At 37.7% G+C, this 20,701-nt stretch overlaps 1 protein-coding gene across 1 annotated transcript in view; it reads right to left on the bottom strand.

Moving 5' to 3' along the window:
- Positions 1-20,701, bottom strand: part of LOC107697844 (plexin-A2-like) — an 82,091-nt gene that overhangs the window by 515 nt on the left and 60,875 nt on the right. The window lies entirely within an intron of this gene.

Below are 20,701 nucleotides of genomic sequence, written 5' to 3'. Positions count from 1 at the left end.
AAAAAATATTATTAGTTATATAAAATATATTAGTACATTTTCTTTATATATATTTCATACATTATAGATTACTATATTACTATATTATTATATAACATTATAGTTTTAATTTATATAATATATTATTATTTATATTATATTTTAATAATCTACACCATTTTTGATAGATTTTTTTAGACTTTAAACAGTATTACAGTGACTAAAGGGGTTTTGATCAGGTTAAAGGTCATCAAAGGCAATAAAATCAGATGAAATACTAATTGACGTCACAGGTTTCACATTAAACCATCTCCTCCCACTGCTTTCACCCACCCCAAAAGACAATTAAAAACCCAGGACACATTGCGGCTGTCCTGCATGGAGTGTGTGTCTCTGATCAGGGTCAGTCCTAGGTCATGTGTCTGTCTAGTAGTGCTTTACAATAGAGGGCGAGCCTAACAGAGACCCAGGAGAGCAAAGATCATTCAACTAAACCAACCAGAGTGCAAAGGCAAAAACAAATAACAGTTATGATTACTGTCAAATCTACTGTCAAATCTGTCAAATCACAATCTTTCTCAACACAATTCTGGCCCAAAGCACGTCCACACTGCACTAAAGCCCTGTTCAAGCATTAGTCCACTCCCCTGAATGTAAAAACCATCTGTGAGCGGCAGACTCCCAATCCACTAAACTGACATTTACAGCACAATGACGTCCTGCCGTAATGGTAAATGTGTTCATACATAAAACATGTCAGCCAGTCAACAAGACCCGCCTCCTCTTGTTCAGCCGAGCGTGACCCTGATACGACCTGCCGCATGCACCACAGGGACCTTATGTCACGGAGAACTGTGTGTCCAGCAGTCTACAGAGGGCACTTTGAAAAACATACTTCATTTGCAGGCAGGAAGTGGGTCTGGCATGATGGCTGTAGAGTTAAATGTTGTGTTCACTGGTCCTACAGGGGCCTATAAAGCAATCAGACATGGACACTGCAAGTAGGTTCTGTGGATGGATCTATAAAGGTGATGGAGGCATGCACAGCTTTAAAGGCCAAGGATCCCTTGGTGGATAGAGAAATGGAGCAATGACCCCCTGTTAGATACTGTATACTTTACACACTGATATTGCTAAGCCATTTACATTTTTTTTTTTTTTACAAAACAAGTCATATAAAGATTTATTAGTATTCATTTTTATACATTTTTTTTATTTTTGGACATGCTTTATTTTTTATTATTATTTTATTTTTATTTTATAATTACTCTTATTAATTAGTTTTTGTTTTTATAATTATATACACATACACTTACATTCTTTCCCACAAAAAATAGTTTGAAATCAATGGCAGTCCTTTGGCAGTCCCAGTGTTCTAAGTGGTATATGTGCAATGTCTTCAGCTACACTGATCCTTTAATTTCCCCGAATGCCTTTGGAAATGGATTCTGTCTTAAAGTTTCTCTTTCTCTGGACCACTGATCTGTCATTCACCTGGCTTGAGTCTCGTCCTGTCATCGTTGTTCTGTCTGTCAAAGTCTTGTCTTCTCCTTACAAGCTTCTGCAACATTTGCTCATTACTTTTTCATTAGACACATTCTCTCTCTCTCTCTCTCTCTCTCTCTCTCTTCCTCCCTCGGTTCCGTATGTACATTATAGATGGCTGCCATCCCTTTGGCTGCAGTGTAAGTGCAGCTGTCTTTCTCATTCAGAGATGCTCCGACAGCAGAGCCCACGCAGAACTACACCCAACACTCACATAGCATTCTGTGTGCTTCACCCATTTTAAATAAGGATGTGCATTTTATATGTACTTGTGTATCAGATTTTCATGTCAATCAGCACTGAGATCATGTCAATATAATGCTATGCTATGCTATGTTGAGTCAATATTAAGTTGACAATTTATAATTATATTTAGTTCATATTTATTAATTTATATATACAGTTCATATAGTTTACTTATATATACATGCTATATATGCATGCTATGCTGTCTCTTACTCTATTTCTTTTAAATATTTCATTTTGCATATTCAATCATTGGCACTCTACAGTATATATGAGTAGCTCTTTGTATACATATTGTTTATGTATATTTGTGTGTGTTTGTATTTGTATGAGGGACTTCTGAGACCGCCGGTCCCTTCCAGCTACACGCTCATGCCAAGAGGACGCTTTTGATGTGAGAATGTAAGCTTGCTACAAAAAAGTGCTTGAAGAGAAACTAGACTCGCATTGAAATTCTCTCGCTGTTTAACATGATAACATACTGCAAAACACTCGCTCCCACACTGTGCACGAGCACTTTATACAAATAAAGTGAATATGCGCACCCACATCTGAAAGAACCTTTAGGGTACATCGCTTTGAATAGATCCCATTTCAGATTATTCATGTTAACTAACTCTTCTCGTACTAGAAACGTACTGAATACAAATCAAACTTTTTGAATGCTCACATCCACATAACCCTCCCACAACCAGAGGGATATGCAACTCTGTTTACCTCTTAAAGTATTATTAAAGCACAATTCAATCTTCTAAAAGTAATTACATGACAGAGAAGGCAGGTGTAAGAGAAGAACAGCACAAGGGTAATTTAATTCCAACACAAAGCACTGAAACATAAACCTGCTCAAAGATATTCGGCAACAATATTTACTCCCTTGTCTATTTTTATCCATAACCTCTAAACCACATTAAGCATGAACGTTCAAAGCAGAAAGAGGACCAGAAAAAAAATTCTGAATGCGTTTCCCATATGTATTTTTCTTTCTTTTTTTTCCACTATAAAAAAGGCTATATAAAGCACAGACCTCAAGAATATCGTTTCCGATCGCTGTGGGACTTGTGCACAATGGATGTCCTTGTTTAAATGTGTGTGTATGGGCACGCTAGGGAGTCAGAGACAGAACTCAGACTGACAGAGCAATCTGTCCCGTGGTCTATCTCAGATCTTCTGTAATCCATTTTAAATGTGTAGGCTCAAGAAAGTATGTCGAGACACACAGAAAGAGAGACTCTGCCACCTGAACACACTGAATCCAATTACACTAAAGGGGATTCCTCAAAATTGTCTGCTCTCATAGGTCAAATGTCAGCGCTTATCCAGTAAGCGAGAGGGTAATGCTAACTGAAAGGGTTAACTGTCAAAATAAGGCCAACCTGACCCCCAACTTTTCCTACGTTCGACTCACTAGTAACAGAAAGAAGGATTCAAACACAATGGCTCTGCTCTATAATCTAGTGAGCATTCTTTTTATCTTCCCATAAACGTAACATAAACATAATTTATTCAATATTTCATATACATATTTATTCATAGAATTCTTTATTATACTTATAAATGTATCAATGAATATACGCACATTTATGCATAGTCAGAATGACAGAGAGACAGACTGACTGACTCACTGACTGACAGACAGACTGACTGACTCACTGATTGACAGACAGACAGACAGACTGACTCACTGACAGACAGACAGACAGACAGACAGACAGACAATTTCTCCTCTCCTTCATTCTCTCTGAGTCTGGCCACATCCTGCAGGTGTTTGCTGAACTCTGGTGCCTCCTGTCTGCAGTCCTGAGATCAGTTCACAGTGACACATTACCATACTAGTACTGTTGCTACAGCATGCTTGTATTAGTTAATACAATTATTTATTGACTTTGGAAACATCATGACCTTTTGAAAGTGGATTTCCTTCAGCTTTAAACATAATTCAGCTGACTGACAGACAGACAGACAGACAGACAGACAGACAGACAGACAGACAGACAGACAGACAGACAGACAGACTCACTCACTCACTCACTCACTGACAGACAGACAGACAGACTGACTGACTCACTGACTGACAGACAGACACAGACAAACAGATAGACAGACAGACAGACTGACTGACTGACTGACTGACTGACAGACAGACTGACTGACTGACTGACTGACTGACTGACTGACTGACTGACTGACTGACTGACTGACTGACTGACTGACTGACTGACTGACTGACTGACTGACTGACTGACTGACTGACTGACTGACTGACTGACTGACTGACTGACTGACTGACTGACTGACTGACTGACTGACTGACTGACTGACTGACTGACTGACTGACTGACTGACTGACTGACTGACTGACTGACTGACTGACTGACTGACTGACTGACTGACTGACTGACTGACTGACTGACTGACTGACTGACTGACTGACTGACTGACTGACTGACTGACTGACTGACTGACTGACTGACTGACTGACTGACTGACTGACTGACTGACTGACTGACTGACTGACTGACTGACTGGATAGATAGATAGATAGACAGACAGACAGACAGACAGACAGACAGACAGACTGACTGACTGACTGACTGACTGACAGACAGACAGAGATAGAAAACCACCAATAAAGCACCAGGAGTAGTCTGTCAGTTCTTTCTCTTCCTGTATATGGGGTGAGATGTGGAGGGATATTTCAGGTCCGTTGGACGCAGCAGTATTTCTCTCTTTCTCTCTCTCTTTCTGCTCTTGGATAGATTTTTCTGAGCCCCAGTCCGCCTGGATAACACATCTAATCCATCACCTGTGCCAGCTTGAAGAATTCTGGTGTCAGCAAGCCCTCTCTGCCTTTCTCTTTCGCTCTCTCTCTCTCTCTGTCTTCTGATGGTTTCTATCAGTGGAAAACAGGCTCTTTTGTTCTCGCTGCTGTAGTACAACACTATCTCCCATAACGCATGTGTTACAGCAACAGACTGCTCGGCCCGTGTGTCACTTTCCATCCAGATGCATTTGAGCACTTAAGCAGATCTCAACCTCTCAGGGACAGAGAGAGAAAGCGAGAGAGCGGGAGTGAGTGGACACTTTCATCCTGACTATGATGTTTAACTATTTGCAGGGCTCAAAATTAATTTAATTTAAAATTTTAAATAAGTAATAAAAAATTTCTTAATCATTTTTGTCTGTTTTCCAGTAAAATATCCCTAATGAGTTGAACTAAACACAAGGAACTTCGGGGAAAGTTTCATTAGTCTGTTTAACATACTGTAGAATCTATGTGAAGTTCATTATGCAAGTAAAGCCATAACATCATAAACTAAACATATGCACTCATGTGATATGCTATATATACACGCAAAACAAATGCATAATCAGCACCTAATCATAATGTCTTATTAAAATAGATTTTGCTTCATAATGTGTGAATATTTCTTTATTGAGTTTTCACTGTTCCTAACCAACTTCCTGAGTCCCATTACTTTTGTCGCCAACTTCTAACTTATGGTTTTCATTAAAACACTCCAATAAAGCACGAAAAGGAAGTTATACTCAAATAAAAGTTAAACAATGTGTCATTAAAACATAATGTCAACCACTATTCTGAATATATATTTATGTCTATGGTGGTTAAAGCCCTGCTCAGATTTCCAATAACGATGGTAGGCCACATACATATTCAAAAATAAAAAAATAAATAGAATAATAAAAAAATACATTGATTGGCAAGATTGCCATTTTCCATTTCCCAATTCAGTCTGCCTTTAGATAATCCAACCACAAGCAATTAAAGACTACCAGTATCTAACAAGCTGAGGACAAACACGTCATCATAAACCCTCAGCAGTGACCTATGGTCACATGAGTACCATAAAAATCACTAGGTCAGTTTAATTACATGAATGTTTGCCATTGAGATAAAAACAAAAGTGCCTGGAGGACTTCATGTCAAGATAAACTTCCTAAAAATGTCACTGCTTTGATATTACCTGACCTAAGTTTAAAACCCACACAACTTAGAGTCAGCTTTTTTCTTGCTGGTTACAGAAACCAGATCTGAATAAAAAGGGGTTGTGGTGAAACATGATCTAAAATATCCCTAATTATCCAAAAATGCCAACACATAGCCTCGCTGCTACAACCAGCCGGCTATATTTAGAGAAGTCTTAAAACGACAGAACCACCGCCAGACTGGTGGATTGTGTCCAAGTGAGCTCATTGAAAATGAGTTTGAGGTAAAACTAATGTTGAACCAGTGGTTATATGGTGTTTTTCTGCACTTAATTGGCCTGAACTGTTTTATTATTTTGCAGTTGAATTCCTCACTGAGGTTTCCTCTCTCTCACAGAGTTTCATAGACACGATGTTGTACCTTTTCTACTAAAGACAGCGGCTCCTAAGTTCAGAGACCTTACGAGATTAATGAGAATCTTTGCTCATGACAAAAATTAGAATGAGACTAATATTGTTTAGACTTTTGTTTTTGGACTTTGCAGTACTCTCAATGGCTTTATTCATGTTTACTGGACCTGTAGAGAAGCTACGGTACTTTTTCAGAGACAAAACAGTGTTCTGCTCTGGATAGCTAGCAGAGTATTTATTATAAGATTGGGTGTCCCATTAATTGTGTGCAGAAGAGAAAAATAATGTAAACATGAATTATACAACCCCTCTCATTTGCACAATGACAGCAAGACTCATAAAAGGAGCATCAAAACGGCATATTAGAATAAACCACAAGCAAATTAGTAGGCACCATTAAAAACCAAGACTCAACATTGATTGTGAACATAATACACTTTTAAGTTATAAAGTATAAAGGGTAGCCATTTAAGATCATCTAAATATTAATAATATACAACAGCTTTTACAAGATAAGCATTAGGCATCAAAATCAGAACCTGTCAAATGAGTGAGACAAATCTCAAATCTCAGTTGGGATCCAGTGAAAAAAGAAAGTCAATCAAATCTCAGTGGGGTGTTCAGCATAAGAACTGATCAGAGAAACCAAAACGACCCTGAGCGACAGCACAATTATTAGTGACAGCCGAGCTGCTCAGAACCGCTGTGGTGAATTTAGTTTCTATAGGTGCACAATTACACACACTCTATCAAAGCAACTTGAAAAACATTTGTTGTATCGCCAAATCACTCGCATGAACATAATACATCTCTCTGTGTCACTCTCTTATCTTTTAAGTGCTGAAAGTGGAAGTGAATGCAGTGTGAAAGGAAAACAGAAAAAGGGAAAGCAATGCAAAACAGTTCAAATTTCTCCCCTAGAGAACAATCACATTGCATTGCAAGTTAGCAGGCTGTAATTTGACAAAGTGAACAAAAAGTACAGTGAAAAGTGAACTAAGTGCAGACTCTTAAAAAAAATAAAAATAATAATAATAATGATTAAAAAAAAGCATGTCAGCCACTTGCGGAAACTGAGACGGGTGCTGTATTCATTCAGATCAGTCAGAATTAAACCCTCATTTATCCTCCGAGTAGTCTCAGCCTTAAATGACACGACCAATGCAATGTTCAGACGGTCTCTTCCTGTCTAAGTGGGTGGATCTTGGCCAGAATAAGCTGCAATGAGAATGAGACTTTATGGAGCAAATCAAAAGTCAGGCCAAGCGAGACTATTATCCTAGTAATTAAGCATTTCTGCTTCTAGAGGCCAGAAATGCAACATGTCTGAGGTTGTTAGACGATGTTTGTTGCTTTATCAACTTCATACTAACTTCATTAAAGATGCATTAGAAAGAGCATTCACTGATACTTACACTGCTACACCTTATTAGCCAGAAAAATATCATGCAGATCTTATTTATTCAGTGTATTTCTAGTAATAGTTTTTTTAATGCATAATTTTTCTTCCTTTTGTTTCTACACAAATGTAGTTCATTGTCTTTCATCGTCTTGGGTGTAATGTTCTTTCAGTCTTTGTCCTTTGATAAGGTCAGTCTATTTCTCTCTCTCAATACAATACAAGTATATCCAGGGACCTTATCTGTTCTTCCTTTTCTTTCTCATGATGCGTGGTTCACAATGGCCATCCATTTGTCTCTCTCGGGATCTCCAGATATTTACATATGCCTGATTATTGTTGGAACCCCAGAATGGACTACAGTACTGTAGGTCAGATTCTGTTTGCAACTCTTAATTTATTTTATTTATCAAAAGCAATAATTTTCTAAAAAAAAAAAAAAACGATTAAAAATGCATGTGATTTAAAGTGTCATCTGTATGCTTTTGATTAATAAAATAAAATATAAAATAAAATAATATTTTATTTTACTTTATTTTTATCTTATCAAAAGCAAAAAAAAAAAAATTCTAAAGAAAAAAAATAATGCATGCTCCTTGAAGTGTCATTTGCATGCTTTTTATAAATGAATTAAAATAGAATAAAATAAAAAACTATTTATACAGAATCCAATCAGAATCAAGTATTGTAGAAAGCTGCATGATAATTGACCATATTTAACTTATTTTGCACAGCTTTGGTAGTTTAATTAAAGTGAATTCTAAATAATTCAACTGAGGGAGTGATTGCGGAAGAGAGAAAGCTGTGATGATAATAAATCAACTTCTGGTCCACATGCGAGGCAATTGTATAAAGGGTTTTGATTAAAGCTCACACTAATCACTCGACAACACCATTCTACATCTATACACAGACATAAAAGAGAGAGAGAGAGAGAGAGAGAGAGAGAGAGAGAGAGAGAGAGAGAGAGAGAAATGGAGGTATAAAGTGTGTAAATAAAGCAGGACAGAGGAAATGAGGATAGCAGAAAAAGAGACAATTACTAACAAAGTGTTGAGAGACGGAGCGCAGCTTTGTTTGTGCTGGAAGCTTTGTATGAGGGAAACTTGTGTGTGGAAACTGTGTGTGTGTGTGTGTGTGGTTCTGCTTATCAGATGACCTGTTCGGCTTTCCCTACGGACCTGCTGTAGCTTATCTGGCCCCTCATGCCTCAAATACGCTGTTTTCATTCAAAGCAATATCTGCTTTCTACTGTCCTACCAGGACCGACCACTCGTTCGATGGCCCTCCTGGGCGTAGAGAGCGATAAGGGTCACGTGACCTGTGTAGTCGTAGATGAGGGCCATGTGACCTGCTGAGCATGCTTGTTTTCATGGCCGTAGCAAAGCAGGCCACAACCCTAATGCCCAGGATAGGCCGACACCATCACGGTAACCATGACAACATGTCCCGCGGGATACAGGGGGTATTACAGCGGTAAGCCCTAACGCTGACCCACTCGCGTGTAGAGAATACGCACACGCAACATATCAAATCACGCACAATGAAGCACACATTCTCGTTTTGCGCAGTGCATACGTCCTGTGAACAGATTTATGGTGAGTATTGTGAGATCTGTGCTAATTGATTGCACGTGCACGTATGACAGCTTTCCACAACATATGTGCACAAACACATGCACATATGTCTGACACACTTTCAGAAATAAAAAAAGATGGTTTGGGTGTGGGCATTCGTTAGAGGGACACTGGACTAATTTATCTATATTATGTTGTGTTAAATTATATATTTTCAAAATGGAATATTCAGTCACGTGTGTCAGTGTAATACATGGACTTTGCTGCATCACTTTTCAGTGCCACACAAAAGAAACACATATTCAGATTCACAAACTAATCGCTCTTATGAGCATGTTCTTTTTGGTAAATCAAAAACATATAGCTGCCAGTGTAGTCAGATTCATGGGCAAATTACTCTTATGAACTGCCTCTTTTTAGGGAATCAAAAACAGAGCAAGCAGTGTACTTGGATTAATTATTTTTTATGAGTTAGTTTAAGTGAATCAAAAACATACCACACCAGCAGTGTATACAATTTATGATCAAATGACTCTTATGAACCAGTTCTTTTAAATTAACCATTCAAAAAAACTCAAGATTTTTCGGTTTGAATCAGTCTGAATAATCTTTCGTCTCCTACAAAACTAATTATATTAACAATATTAATGCTAAAGATGCTAAAATATTAAAGCTAAAATATTATAAGAAAATGTATTATAAGAAAATATTATAACAACCTCCCATAAAGTTGTTGATACTAAAAATGTTACAATAAATATTTATATAAAACTAAAATAAAAAAATAAAAGCTAAAATTTAATAAAAAGATATCCCCCACACACACATACAAGTAGTTTTACTTATAATGTTAAAATATTGGTAATATAAAAAATATTAAGGTTAAAATTAGGGCTGCACGATAAATCGCATGCGATATTTAACGCGCATCTTATCAGTAAAGCCGGTTCTGTAATCAGCGGTAAATCTCCATCACGTGCGTGCTTTCACATTGAGCAGCATTAACTACACAGAGCCGTTGTTCACTGACGAGCACGCAGGTGATGGAGATTTACCGCTAATTACAGAACCGGCTTTCTGACGCATTAAGCATTAAATATCGCATGCGATTTATCGTGCAGCCCTAGTTAAAATGTAGTAAGATAAATAAATAAATAAAATATAAAAATAAATAAAATAAAATATTAAAATACATAATTAAAATATTAGGGTAAACATTTTATTAAAATATTAAAACAATATTAATATTAAAAAAATATTTAAAAAATCTGTTTAATCAGTTGTTGTTGCTAAGAATATTCACATAAATATTAATTAAAATATTAAAGCTAAAACCCCCACAAAAACATAAACTAGTCTACTGATCCATGCATAATGCATACACACACTTACACAAAACAGACAAAAGCACACAAATATACCTGAAGAATCATTAAGATTGTTTCATTGTCCTAAACTGAGAAGAGACAGCACATCATGGAGCCACATCATAATTGATAGTGCACACATACACACACCTAATACCCCCTTAGCAGATCAATAACTGAACAAAACCTGGAGGTCTTGCTACAAAGACAAGACCACCACTAAATCAACCTCTGTGCATTGTGGGTAAAGAGGAGGGGGCATAACTGCAAAGCTCTCCTCTGACTCCAACTATAAATTCAGTTGAGGTCCTTCGCTTCCTGCTGTCATCAGTGTACACCACCATCACCCCTTAATGACATGCTGCCGTGCCCTCGTATACAGAAGACGCGCACATATGGGGGGCTGGAGTAGCAGTGGACCACTATACGCCATGCTGGCTCTAAGCACTCCCCGGTTGCAGCAAATCACATTGACAGAACCATAGGGAGGTGGAAACCAGATGTGTGTTATTGTCTCGCCGTTCAATATATTATAAGAACAGAGGTGCGGCGAGGGCTGGAGGGGGATTTGAGGCTTGACTTCCACAAATGACCCTCCCTAAGAAACACAGGAATGCTGATATATAGTTCCACTTATTACTGTTTCTTTCAACCCCTCTGTAAGGTCGTCCTATACAGACGAGTCTAAAGGAAGGTGAGAGGTGAAATGGGAAAGAAATGCCCGAGCTATGACTGTTAAGCTCTTAGGCCAGAAACATACTGTATACAAATGTGCAGACATAAATTTTTGTCCAGTAAAAACAGTAATATTGTGAAATATTAGTACAATTTAAAATAACTGTTAAATATGTTTTAAGTGTAATTTATTCCTGTGATAGTAAAGCTGAATTTTCAGCAGCATTACTTAGGGCTGGGCGGTATACCGGTTCATAAAAAAAAAAAATACCGTCATGTACCATGAAACCGGTATAATTTTGAAAAATACCGTGATATAAATTTTTGGTCATACCGCCCAGCACTAGCATTACTCCAGTCTTCAGTGTCACATGACCGTTCAGAAATCATTCTAATATGCTGATAATATTCTTGTATACACTTTTTCCCAATTATTTAGGAAGCTAGCTAGTGATAGCTAACTTTCTCAGCAAGTTTTGCTTTGCTAGGCCACAACAGTAGCTCACCTGAAAGACAAGGAATGCATTTTTTTTGCTAACATTATACTGTTTACATTGACAGTTTAAGCTAATGCCTGCTATAGCATTCCTATTACATTGACTTATGGAATGCAGCTTTTAGCTTGCGTAGCTAGAAGAAGCTTTTGTGTTCATGTACTTGCATATTTCGAGCTTTACAGTCAAATAAATATTAACAGATATGTCAGTTATCTATAATTCTTTTGAGACATAACATTTAGCTTACATAGCTAGCAATATTTGTTCATGTACTTGAGTATGTTTCGGGCCTTACATTCATAGTATATGAGTATGGTACAGATTTTTAGCACTAAATCTTAAATAAAAACATAACTCGGAGGTTTCATGCCTGGTCAAGATACCACAGTGTTAAACGAATCTCAGGTAAATGTGTTTGACCGATCTCAAAGAGACAGAGCACCTACGTGGCTCACACACAAACGAGCGCGACTTTAGCACTAGATTTAGCAACTTTCAGACCCTTTTAGCGGCTTTTTTCTGCTATTCCGCTATAGAATATTCATACTGACAAACCTAGTTACTTTTTTGGATAAACCTTAGCTATGGTTCAGTTGGAAGATTTCGGCTTTTGTGTTCATGTACTTGCATATTTCGAGCTTTACAGTCAAATAAATATTAACAGATATGTCAGTTATCTATAATTCTTTTGAGACATAACATTTAGCTTACATAGCTAGCAATATTTGTTCATGTACTTGAGTATGTTTCGGGCCTTACATTCATAGTATATGAGTATGGTACAGATTTTTAGCACTAAATCTTAAATAAAAACATAACTCGGAGGTTTCATGCCTGGTCAAGATACCACAGTGTTAAACGAATCTCAGGTAAATGTGTTTGACCGATCTCAAAGAGACAGAGCACCTAAATATAAAAGGACAGACCATGCCAGTGTGTGTGTAAAAGGGCATCAGAAGAAATAAAGGGAAACAGACCATCTGATAGATCAAAGGAGACCAGCAGTGGCATTGTGGGAAGAGAGTAAGGGTGACAACAAGAAAGAGTGAAAGAAAGGAGAAGAAAGCAACTAGGCAGTAAAAACCACAAAAAGATTAGCACAAACATTCGTCCCAATTTTTCCTATGTCATCTGTCTATTCAGACCAATGTATTAAAAAAATGGCAGACTGGCTGAATGAACACACAAATTTATTCTCTGACATTTGGGTACACTTCAGATACTTTAGCTCTGGCCATGTGACCAAAAGCATGAATCTTATTGGCTGGCCAAATGTATTGCCAGTAAGATGGAAAAAGAGTTTAAAAACTCACCTCTGTTAAAAAGGCAGATTGTTGTATTGAAAGGCAGCGTATGTTCGTGTTGGTCTGAACAGACACATTAATCTAATTAAAATGTTTATCGCACAGAATTTCACACTGATTATCCATCTTAATGTGGTCACAATAGGAAGCAGGCTAATAAAATGAGTGCCAATTATGCTTCTTTCTCTAATTTATATTATGCAAAATTTTAGTACTTCACTGTTTTTTGATTTAAAAGATACTCACCTCTAAACGCATTGTAAAACTGTTTGATTTTACAAAAGTCAGACATCAGTTTAACATCAGTCAGACATCTTGTCCAAGTGGGTGCTTCTTGGCCGCAATAAACTGCAAAATAGACCAGACTTCATGACGATAGTCAAAAGTCTGGCTCTGTGAGAAAAACATGTTATTTTAAATGCTATCTTACATCAGTATTATTATTCAGCTGCCACATGTTTTGAGGTTCGGTTCAGTTATTATGTATGCAAATCGAACTTTTCCTTCTTTCATCTGGCTGCGCGTCCTGTGCTCTCCACACACACACGCACACAAGCCTGAAAGACACTGTATGTAGGCCAGAACCATTAATGCCATTACTGCCGGTCAGTGCCCTACCACTGTGTGTGTGTCTGTGTCTAATTTGAGTGTGCTAACTGTATGCGGAAACATGGCTTGATAACGTTCATCTACGAGGAGGAAACCACGAATGGCAGGAGGAAAGTTGTGCTATAGACAGACAACTGAGGAAAAAACTGAGTGTGTGTGTGTGTGTGACCCCCCCAAATGTCCATTGCTAAGGCCCTAGGGTGCGCTCAGAGAGCCTCATTGTGGAAAAGAATGACAGCTTGCTGTCCAATGTGGGTCAAAAGTGAATCAAATTATTTCAAATGCTGACAGCCCATTCAGGTACAGCTGCTTAGACACTCAAAATTAATGTTCTAGCTGACAGGATGCACAAATATCTGTTTGAAATAGGACATCCAGCAAGTGTCATATTCTCCAATTATGGTTTATTACCGAGAGTGAGAGTTGAAGAGCAGGTCTTGCGCTAGGGGTTGGGTTGATTTGTTCTGACTGGCACTGAGAAGCTACTGGATGTCTGTGTCTGCCTGTCTGTCTCTGTGGAGTGATGCTGCGCTGCATTACCTGCACCATAAAGCATTTCCTCACTCTAAACTGCCTTTGTGAGATAATGTCTGGCCCTGGCAGCCCGATGGAGACGCTGTGTCCACGACTGAGCGAATAGCAAATCAAACCCAGTTGCTGTTGATTTAATGCGCACTATTGTTTTTGCGAGAGGCAGACGTTTGTTATAATGAGATGGAAAGCGAATGTTTTGCATTTCGTGTCGGCTGTTTAAGATTTAGTGAGCTGGACCACGTCTGTGTGTTGTTAATATTCTAAAGGAATGAAAGCAGAAATCAATTAAAAAATGGTCTTTTGAATGAGATGGCCAGGAAAGGACAGACTCTCAGTCTCCATCTGTCTTGCTGCCTCTCTGTCTGCACCAGACAATATTCTCAGATGTTTCTATTCTTAAGGAGAAATAAAAAGAAACAAATGAGAGGATTGTTGAGATACAGTATTGTACTGTAATCAGGATTTCTTTCTCTTGTTTTCTAGTAAAAAATGTAATAAAATTGCTGCAAAATGTTATTTTTAGTTCTTATTTATTTCTTAAATGGGGTAGGAAAAAATTAAATGTTTAGATATTTTTTAACTAAAAAAATACTTTAAAAATACAATAAAATTTAGCACAACCCAATAATTTGGTCTTGGAAGAACTTTTATAAGAAATGTCTGATTTAATATTAACAATCGAGAAGCACAATGCAAACATTTCCATTTATTCTCTCTATGAGAAACAATTCAGATAGGGTGGGACGTTCGCTTTCAGTGCTATCAGGCTAAAGTTAGCATTTTCCAAGATCTCCTACTGCACCTTTAAGAGATTTGTCGTTTTTCTCTCCTCTGAGAACAGGTAGAGTTACGTTCCCACTCTTTATATGGAGAACTAAGAGCCAAAAATGAAAGAACACACCAAATTCCTTCCCTTGCTCATTCTTCCCCTCTTTTATCCTCTCACCACAGACTCCGTCCAGTCGGCTCTGTGTTTGTCCAGATTCAGGCCAGAAACACTCGGGTTTCCTGTTGGTCAATTTCAGTAACTGAACTTGTGTGCTTTCTAAAAATGTCTGTCCCTCTCTCTTCCTTTCTCTCTTTTATTTGGTGGTTAGAATATGATGAAATTGGTCTTAACATCTAGACTATTTTGTCTACAAAACAATCTTGGCCCTGTCAAGTGTCATTTCCTCTTTTCCTTTCTCTCAAACCAGGGCTATTTTGTTTATGATAGCGAGCAAAAGGTTCTTGTTAAAACAAATAAATTTGTGTAAAAAAAAAAAAAAAAGGTTTATGCTGATAGAAATGTAAAAATACATTGACTATATACTGTATATATTCTACTACTTAAACCTGCTTTATACTGTGACACATGGGTCATTTTGTAAAAGTATTACAATATTAAAATGGTAATATTTGGCTATAAAAGATTATCGTTAAAATATATATCCTTATCATCATCTCAGACATTGTTTTTTGTCATTGACCAATACAAGTATACTGATAACCAAAATAATACATAAAAACATACAAATTTAACATAAAGAAGCCTAATGTAATCAAAACAAAAATAATAAATATAACTACTTAAATAAAACAAAACAAACTAAATATTTTTTTTTACTTACGAAAAACAGAGAACATATTGATACTAGTATATATACTCTAAATTATAAGGTAATTCATACTTTTTACTTCCAAAAACCATACTATTTACAATATTTCACTGAAATTATAGCACTGCCTTGATAAACCTATAATTTTCACCATACATGGTTAGATAAGTTACAGTTACTCATTAACAAGTTTTTTTCCGGTACCTTTCATTCTTTTTATGTTCAAACGACTAACATTCAGGACAGTGGATATAAACAGTCTGCTCATCTTTCCCTTTGTTTCTCTCTCAGTCTTTCCCTCACGTTATGGTTGGCCGGACCCCCTCCTTTTGTGTGAATAAATAAAGCCTGAATAATGGGCTCCATATGTAAGAGGCATCGAAAACAGCCTGTCTTAGTGGGGATACACAAAACTATGCTTTGATGAGGTAAATGAGTTTGTGTTTGGGAGAGTCAAAAAGAGTAAAAAATGCGTGCATGTGAACACACAGTCCCGAGGGCTCTTAAACAGGAAGTGTTGATGCTGCTCTGTGGAGCAGAGGGCTCAAAAGGAGGCGTGAAGACCAATAAAAGCATAAAACACTTTGTGTATTTGTGTGTGTGTGTGTGTGTGTCATTTGACCTCAGTCTTGTGCCTGAGCAATGGGGTGTCTGAGAGAGGGGTGTAGATGGATGTGGGGCCATTTTAGTATGTTGTTTTTACATTATATAAAAAAAATACTGTAGCTCCTTAGATGGTAATGGACATGCAATACTTACAAAAAAGCGTATAAATTCTAGAGGTCTGCTTAGCAAGCCTTGTATTTAACCGCCTAGCAGTTCTGGTTAGTGAGCGAGCAGTGCTTAACGTTGGTGAGTTTCTTGCTGACTTCTGATGGTGCTCATGAAGATCTGGAATTAAAGGGCCTTTTGCTAAAGCATGTAGAACGCTATGATATAAACAGACCAAGGTGATGGGTTCAGACACTCATGTGCACAGGCAGCCGTGTGGAAAGACAGACATCTCCCCTGGCGTCTGCAAGGCTGCAATCTTTGTCTCCTGCCCCTTTACTTTTGGCTGTACTTCTTGCTTTCTATTCATTCCTCCGTTTGAGTCCTGAGCAGGTCCAGATAGAACTGACAGACTTTTTCTCCATTGATTTGGGAGGACGGAATACATGGAATGATGTGTTGAACAAAGTAAAAAAAAAAAAAAAAAGAATTTGCCAAACTTTGTTAATAGATGAGTATACCACGATAAAATAAAAAAAAATCTATCATTTTATGTACCATCTTTTTAAATGATTTTAATTAAACTTATTTTATTTAATATATAAACAAATATTATATAAAAATAATTAAAGAATTTAATTAAATGTATTAAAAAGATGCATAAAATGGTGTAGATTTATTTTTTCTCATCATTTCAAACATCCATCAGTGGTAATGTAGTCATCCATCAGCTTTAATTCAGTAATCACCCTGATTTATTCAAAGCCTGAGTCTTTTTGATTGATTTCTTAAACGAACTGGCTCAAATTAGTCATTTGTTTGAAGAATGAATTTCAACATGCTAAAAGAAGCTAACAATACTACATTCTTAATGGTAGCTGAAATCAGGCCTTTAACCAATAGATATTAAAAGGGATATGGTTCCCCCAAATGTCAAATGCCAGTCAATATTGACCAATACTGGATACTGAATCATAATATTTTACATTTAGTCTATCCCAATGCTGAAAATTTTTGTTATACCTTGGCTGAAAATATTAATTAAAATAACTAAAATATTTACTAAATGAACTCACAAGGGGTGAATGATGTGTACAACTTGAAAACTAAATTGGTGTGTGTTTCTACAGGCACAGATTCCATGTGGTCCTGCTCATGATGTGTTAAACATTAAAGATGGAATCAAACGATCCCCCGCATCCATCAAGCGAGCAGCTTGTCACTTCTTTGGTGCTCAATGGCACTCATCCCAGGTAGAGGAAGTCACGCTTCACGGGCCTGCACTTCCTCTCACCCTCAGCCGTGCGTCTGGGGGCCTGACCCTGGACAGACGCCCTCCCATGCGTAGCCCCCTACAGAGATGGCAGGAGGGGGTAAAACTGTGATCTAGGGACAGTGACAGGGCTGTAGCATAATTCAATAACACTAATCCCCAATGAATGGACAAAGAGGCTAGAAAAAAGGGGGGCAGATGAACTGAGCATACCCTGACAGACCTGGAGGCACGGGGATGCCTGGGGAACGGGTGCAGCTGACACATGCCTGAAAGGAGGGGTAAAGGGGTGGAAGGGGGGTCTGCTGTGCCCCCCATCCTGTGGAGGAAAAAGGGGGGTGAGGGTGGGTAGTTTTGGGGTCCAGCTGGCTTGCAGTCAGCTTAGTGAATTATTGCCCATGACTGCTGAGTCTGTCTGCATGACTGTGTATCCATCTATCGGTGTGTGCAAGGCATTCGTATCAATCAATCATTGTTTGAACTGATCAATCTCCCGTCCTCTAACTCACAGTAACTCACTGACCTTTGATCCCAATGACGGAACCAATATCATTATTGCCTACGAAGTCTCTTCCTACTTCCTGCACACATGTTTTGTATGGAAATGAACATATAACATATGTGCAAATGCACACAGCTGACCCTCTCAATTCCTGTTTTGTTCATTTTGACTGATGTGAGATCAAAACAACACACGGTTTGTGCAGCCATTAAATCAGTTGGTCACACAAACACGGACTGCAAACATTCTGGCTTCGCTTGACTGCTCAGTGATTAATCAGAGCAGACCGTCTGACCGCTCAATCTAATCTGCACACAAAATCAACATATGACAAAAATGAATGCTAAAATAGAAAAACAGAGTGATCCACCTATGAGCCATGATTGAAAAAGTGATTACATTTTAGAAAATAAATACGCATTCAATTTAATTTGTAAGTCAATTATTCGTTTTCATCCCTAAAATGCTTTTGTGTGTAAAACTTTTCCTTACAACACCCATCTCCCAACAACTGTAATGCAGACAACAAAACTGAAAATACTTCATAGCCTTGCCGTTTTTATGTTAATGAATAAAAAAAAAAAATCAACACCCTTAGTACGCATGTCATCCAATGAGATGAAAAATTCAACAATGTCTGTAAAAAATACTACTAACTCTATGTCTATGATGAGAGCTAATAGGCTCATAGTCATAAGACATGGTAGAGACAGACACATCAGACAATCTCTCTGTCTCTCAGCTGCAGCCTAGAGAAAACAAAATGAATTTATCAGACTTCATCCACAGATTAGCTCCCCGGGGCTTCGACTCACATGGCTGATGTGATTTTGTGTGGAGTGTGTGTATATGTGTCAAAGTTTCCCGCAGTATTTTGTCCTAAACAAAACGTACTTACAATACTATTTTTGTAACATATTATATAATTTTCATATAAATATTCAGCCAATTTGTCAGATGTTCAGTGTGTTCATTCACTTTTCTGACTGATTCAGACACAAATCTTGTGAGTTTGTGAGTCACACTGATTGATTCTTTAATAAAACTGGCTCATAAGAGTCCTTTGTTTGTGAATCAGACGAGTCTTTTCACTGTATTCTAATCTCTAATCTTTTTTTTAAACTATTATACTATATTTTATTTTTAAAAATAGATTCCTTTTGGTTTTGTACAGATTCAAAATAGCAGTACAGGAAACACTAATGAGTGTGTTCATGTGCGGTCACAAAAAAACAACAAGGGCAAATATGCTTTCAGCAACCCTTACAATGTAAAGAGCAAATCAACTCTGAGCCATATACACAATGAGACTGCGCCATCTTTACAGTTTAAATCAAATTGTGAAACGGTAGACAATCCACAATTGATACGCCACAAAAATTCACACAGTGGACAGCAAAAGCTGTTATTAGCAGTGGAAACTGGAAGACTATTCAAATGCCATTGCGGCTTTACTCGGAAACAACGTGCCAGTGTGAGCTATACGCAAACACTGCTAATGCAATCACAACCCCATTTATAGCTTTGTTGAGTGATTAACAACATCTATTACAGTTTATTAACAGCGTACTGTAAAAAAAAAACATTCAACCCAACGGCTGAACAGTTTTCTTGTTTATATCGTTAAAAGATACTCGCCCACTAGCCTTGGTGTTGTGCATATGAAGACAGGAAGGAAAACCACATTTTACAGGGCAGACAGCTGCAAGATCTCAACGGCAGCTCCTCTGGCTTCAGTAATGGCTGCGAAGTTGATATTGTATATGAGGGAGAGGGAATCATGGCTCCTCTCGAGGACCATGCCGCAGGCCAGATCTTACATACTTCAGCCATGAGACAGAACTTCCTTTTTCAGAAAGAAAGAACAACAGACAGTGATAGTTTACAAAAACAGCGCTTTACCACATAATTACAGCTGTGAGAACAATCCCATCCAGGAGGCCCTCTGACAGCTCTTTAGCTGAGCAAGCACTCTTTATAACCTTTGAATTTTAAATTTCAAAATTTAAATGTGAGATTCTGGAAACGAGATCTAAATTTAGTGGGAACGGTCGGGTCGGGAAGAAAATTATTCTAAGTGGACAGCGGGTAAACAAAAATGTTAATATATAGCGGGAGCGGGTGGGTGCGGGATATAACCTTGCGGGAGTGGGACTAAAAAAATAGTCCCGTGCAGACCTCTAAAACCATGCATGCAGTCAAGAGGGGAATTAAAGAGATTTGCTGTGATGTGTCTCGGAAAAAGTGTGCAATGCTCATAACTATGCCTGAATTGCTGTCTTAATTAGACCTCAACTGTTTGTAGCTCCTTTTTAATGAAGAGCAGCAAAATGTCAGGTGCCTGAAGAGGCCTCTCTGTCTGTTCCTCTCTCTCTCTCTCCATCTGCAAATCAACAGCCTCTTAACGGCGAAGAAAATAAATAACCAAAACTGTCATAATGAAACCGTAAGTGCAAAGCCATTTAATTGAAGTATGAAAATGAAAATATAATTACCTGAGAAACAATTGCATGTAAAAAAAAAAAA

Source organism: Sinocyclocheilus anshuiensis, unplaced genomic scaffold (assembly GCF_001515605.1).
Source record: "Sinocyclocheilus anshuiensis isolate Anshui unplaced genomic scaffold, SAMN03320099.WGS_v1.1 scaffold78, whole genome shotgun sequence".
NCBI lineage: Eukaryota > Metazoa > Chordata > Actinopteri > Cypriniformes > Cyprinidae > Sinocyclocheilus > Sinocyclocheilus anshuiensis.
This window is presented reverse-complemented; position numbering and strand designations above follow the sequence as displayed.